The 5,476-nt window shown below is 47.0% G+C and overlaps 1 long non-coding RNA gene across 2 annotated transcripts; it reads left to right on the forward strand.

The window, feature by feature from the left end:
* The first annotated feature begins 535 nt into the window (after positions 1–535).
* LOC149355613 (uncharacterized) lies at positions 536–2,299 on the forward strand. Of its 2 annotated transcripts, XR_016289739.1 has the most exons (4): positions 536–706; positions 1,276–1,423; positions 1,536–1,686; positions 1,825–2,295. It is a non-coding gene; the product is annotated as an uncharacterized LOC149355613 (long non-coding RNA). The 2 variants fall into 2 exon arrangements; XR_016289738.1 differs by having other exon boundaries at positions 1,536–2,299.
* Positions 2,300–5,476: the final 3,177 nt, after the last annotated feature.

The raw sequence follows: 5,476 nt of genomic DNA on the forward strand, positions 1-5,476 counted from the left end.
TACGGAGCCCGAATCACGTTCCACATCGAGTGCAGCTAACCCGCCACTCGTAAGGCTGGATTTAGGTAACATATAATGGCCCTGAAAGCCGACGGTAGTTACGCGAGTGAAAAAATTTGCTTCATGTTGCGAACGCCTCTGTTACGCCTCGGCTAGCTGGCGGCAGCACGCGGATTGACAGGCGCAGCGCACGCTGCCTTCGCCGCCTTCCCGCCGCCTTCGCCGCGCGCAATTTATCGCGCAGATCACCCGCGCGCTATCTTTTCGTGGCGGCGTATCTTGGAGGCAATAATCTATCTTGAGTCACGCCGCAGCTTGCTGCTTGGTGTGGCTCCGCACGGTGGCGATGCAGGATAGTTTGCCAAAGTGGTTTTAACCGTTTAAAGCAGAAAAAAATCTTAGTGGAAGCTGCAAGTGCTTAGTTTTACATGAAAGTATTAGATTCAATTTGTTTTTTCGTTCTTTGATGATTTGTTTACTTTTACGTTTAGAAATTTAGTACTTCATTTGGTCATTTGGCGTTGCAGAGGCTAGCGATAGCTACGCGCGCGAAGCGGATGCTGCGCACGTTGTAGTACATTTCGGTGCGCACTTTTTTCCGCGCTGGTTGGCACTTCACGCCGCTGCAGTTTGCATTCTCCCCTTTTTCTGTGGTATCGTTTACTACCAGTGTTGCTCTGAGATGTGAGCCTCGTTTTCCGCAAAAGTAAGTAACCTTCTGTGGTGAAAGTGTCGGCTTTGCCGGCTAAGCCACTAACGCGCCTGATTGAACCTTTGGTTCACAAAACAGTATCAGCCAGTGTTTTACATACCAAAGTGCAGCATTGAATGTATTAAAACAGGGCATTTGCATGTATTTGAGCTTTTGTTAAGTGGATACAGCTAGGCTGCTCTCGCATGCGAGTTGCTTTCTTTACCAAGGCGATGACAAGGTGAACGTGACAAAGCTTCAAATCAACCAGCTTTGTTTAAGCGTACTTTGATAAGGCGCGAATTTTTTCCTACACATTGATTAAAGTCTGTGCTCTACTGCATTCTGGCAGGGCTTTATTCTTGCCAAGAACTCTCATCTGGCCACCTGTGTGCTCCAATTCTCCTTGCTGTGATTGCTGTCAGTGAAACTCGCGTTAAAAAGGCTTTGGTTATCTTAACTGCGTCAAGCTTTTATTTCATTGCGATTGAGAGCCCCGGCACAAAGGTAGTTTACTCAGTGGTGCTGCTCTGTATGTGTGTAGGCTGTTTGACACTGCAGTGAAGTACTACGGCTCTTTGCAGGCATGGCGGCTTTTATTTTTTGGAAAACCATTGCACCGTGCACAGCTGGCCTTGTCCCTACTTCACTGTGTACATTTCGTTTTGGGTACAGGCTGTTCAACTGTGGTTTTCAGAGGACCTCCTTGCCTGCTCAACTTCTCAAGTTTTGGTAAGCACGCTCTGCAGCTGACACCTTTTCTTTCACTTCATGATTTCTTGTATAGGTCTAGGTTCTTTGCTAATGTTCATTCCACAAGCCCCATTATTTGTTTGTCCTTTAGAACTCCAACTGTTGGCCAGAGGAGCAAGGACCTGGTCTAGTTTCACGCAAATTAATAGCAGCACCTTGTACTTGGTTGTTCAGACGAGTTGGCCTGGAGATTGTTTCAGTTCTGAGGTGGGAATCTGGACTAATGCTTCTTTTGCAGTGGTGTAAGTAATCTCTTGCAGTGGTGTAAGTAATCTCTTGCCCACTGTTTGAGCTTCATCGTACAGATTAGAAAGGGCTTCTTTGGCAATGCAGTGTTAGGAACCTTATACACGCGCACTTTTATTTGTCTTATCTTTCAGATGTGCCCTGTGTGGCTGTCAAGTTAAGGTCCAAGATTTAACACATCTCTGGTGTATACTGAAGTGATGTAGGCATTACCAGGACAGCAGCATCGCTGCTATGTTTTCATGCGACGGTACAAGATGTCAAACATCAACCACTTTTGATTCAGCCACATCTTGCAGGTAAGAGAAAGCCTGTTTGCAAGATGCAGCTTAGGAGGTTCTATGAGTACAGTGTGCATCACAGTAAGGCAGTGCACTTGCTATTGACTGCTTGGCTTTCAGTGTCCATGCACGCTGTTTGGATTTTGCTTCTGTTAAAGGCCTCCACAGTGATTGACTTCTTGAGTTTATGGTGAGCCGTAGCACTCTGCTGAAATGCCGCTTGCAGTGACATCATATACATCTATGTTTTTAATTAGCTTATTTTATTGCCTGTGCTGTCACTCCGTGCCATTTCCTGGTCTTATTTGCTTCCGACTCCTCATTGGCCATTCTACATGCACCTGACTGACTGTGCTTTTGGTTACTCTAATATTTTTCACTTCTGCAGGCTGCTGAAGAGAGCTGGATTTGACTTCCCCTTGTTACCGTCTAGTTGGCATCCTCCTTGCAAGAAAAGCGATTTTTGTAACACCTAGCGAGCTCTTCAGTGCCATCCACATCACAGCAACTTGCTCATCAACGCATCCGTTGTGAACAAGGCCCGGGGCCGAATGAATTTTTGATTTAACAATTGGTTGCTGCTCGACATTTTCCCGCGATCCAAGTGCTTACCGTTGTAACGTCAGCCAAACCAGTGAAGCTACCTCCTCCGTGGCTTCTAACATTAATTTCCTGATCCTTTTCTTTTTTTGTGTAGGTGTATATGCACTGGATTCAATAAAGAGTAACGCAGTGACTGAAAAGTGTGCTAGCACATGCATTTGTGGCTCATTACTACAGCCATACATCCCTTGTAATGTGGGCTCATTGTTCGGGTCATTGCAAATCAGTTTTGAGTTCATTTTTGAGTGGTGTATACCAGAAAAATGAGCTATAACATTTTTAAAGCTGTAGAGGGTTTAAAGGCAGCACTAAAATCAGTCTTGAAATGCGTAAAATAATACAGGCACCCATTTCGGAGAAAAAAAGGAACGTCTAAAAAAATTCTAGAAAAGTTCTACCTCAGAAGTTTTCTAGCCGTATACAAGCGTAGCGTTAGCAGAGCTAATAGAGGGCTAGTAAACGTCTAAGTCTAAAAAACTGCTTAGGTGAAACTTCTTCTAGATGTGAAGCTTTTTTTTCCTAGACTTTTTTTAGACGTCTATTAGCGCTTTTTGTGTTTCGTGGGAAGGGTCGGTCATTTCACCCACGCTATTCAACGTGGCCATGATCGGACTGGCGAAACAACTAAAAGAAATCGACGACATTCACCATGCCATTTATGCCGACGACATCACAATATGGACTAACACTGGCTCACTCGGAGAGAAAGAGGATAGGCTACAAGAAGCGGCCACCTGCGTTGAAAACTACATCAAAGCAAGAGGGCTAGCATGCTCGACCGAAAAATCTGAGCTCTTACGGGTTTGGAGAGGAAAACAGAGCCGAACAGTCCCTACCAGTAAAGAACTTCGACTACAAGTTTACCTCGAAGGAGAACCAATACCAGAGAAGACACTCATACGGGTACTAGGGATGTGGATACCGTCAAATCAACGCTGTACTCACACCCTTGCGCTATTAAAGGCATCTACACTCCAAGTGGCCCGCATGATTACGCGCATCTCACACAGACGTCATGGCATGCGAGAAGAAGACACACTCAAGCTGGTCAGGAGCCTAGTGGTCAGCCGGGCGACATACAGTCTCCTGTACTACAATCATATCAAAAGTGAAATACAACAGGCGGACGCGATTTTGCGCAAAGCGTATAAAACCGCGCTTCGACTACCGCATAACACCTCAACTGAAAAGCTGTTAGCCTTGGGACTGCAAAACACGTTCGAGGAATTACAGGAAGCGCAGCATGTTGACCAAATGCGCAGACTACAGCAGACCCCCACAGGCAGAGTTCTTTTAAAGAAACTGGGCTACACCGAACAAATTCGAGAAATATTGAGAACTGAAACGATCCCCGATGAGTACCGCAGCACGCTCAGGGTGGCACCAATACCAAGAAACATGGACCCGAACCTCCACAAAGACCGAAGAGAGGCAAGGGCCGACCGCTTACAGAAAACACACGCATCCCAGGATACAACAGTGTATGTCGACGCTGCCACATATGCCATGACAAGGGGACAAGGCACCAACAACGCAGTGGCAACTGTATTCAACTCGGAATTACACGAGATTACCAGCGCCTCACTGCAAGACTGCACGATAGCTGAGGCTGAAGAAGCGGCCGCCGCTCTAGCGGCAGCGGAGGGCTATCGGACTGGGCGGTCACTGACAATTCTTACTGATTCACAAGCAGCCTGCCGCAACTATCTTTGCGGCAGAGTCGGTCACAGAGCGCTCCGCATACTCCTCTCTGTAGACTGCAAGACGCAACAAACACATGCAAAACCACACAAGCCGATCAAACATAAGATCATCTGGGTACCGGGGCACACGGGGGTGGCAGGAAACCAAGAGGCAAACAGGATAGCTCGAGGATATACTAACTGCCGAGCATCCAACGTCAACGACCTTGAGGAATCCCTGCCAGTACCTCAGGAATACTCGGCCATACTCAACAACTACAAAGGCAGCAGGATGCGGTACCCACCACCGCACAAATCTTTAAACAAAGAAGAGGCTGTCACATGGAGACAACTTCAAACGGGGTCATATCCAAATCTAAACACACTAAGTAAAATTCACCCCACACTTTACGCACACAATTGTCCGTGGTGCCATGAAAAACCTACACTGTATCACATCACATGGGCATGTCAAAAAGTCGACATCGTCCCAGTTATACAAAACCCAAGTATTGAGCAATGGGAGGGTCTGCTCTCCAGCGACTGCCGCGATGTCCAGATCGGTTTGATACGGCGAGCTCAGCTGACGGCAGCATCCAGCGGAGCCCTGGTATAGGGGCAACCGACCGTTGCGGATGGACTCATCTGACCATATAAAAAAACACTTGTGCTAGAGCCAAATAAAGTTATCCTATCCTATCCTATCCTATCCTATCCTATCCTATCCTATCCTATCCTATCCTATCCTATCCTATCCTATCCTATCCTATCCTATCCTATCCTATGAGCATCACACAGATTAAGCAATGGTACAATTGATTTAAAGATGGCCGCACATCGGTGGAGAGCGAGCCACGCTCCAATCGGCCATCAGCATGCCGAAATGACCAGGTCATTGCCAAACTGAACGCTGTGGTGATGCGGGACCGTCGCGTGACTATCCGAGAAATTGAGGAAGAGGTGGACATGAGCAATTTTTCCGCACATTCCATTATCACCGAAGATATGGCCATGGAGAAAGTTGCGGCGAAATTCGTGCCGAAGCTGCTCACGGTGGAGCAAAAGCAGCATCGTGTTGAAGTCTCACAGGACATGCTGTATTCCACAAACAGTGACCCTGACTTCATCAAAATCATAATCACTGGTGACGAGTCTTGGGTGTACAGGTACGACCTGGAAACCAAATTCCAGTAGTCACAGCGGAAGCATTTCACGTCACC

Source organism: Amblyomma mixtum, chromosome 3, assembly GCF_055824585.1.
Source record: "Amblyomma mixtum isolate Tamu chromosome 3, ASM5582458v1, whole genome shotgun sequence".
In the NCBI taxonomy this organism is placed as follows: domain Eukaryota; kingdom Metazoa; phylum Arthropoda; class Arachnida; order Ixodida; family Ixodidae; genus Amblyomma; species Amblyomma mixtum.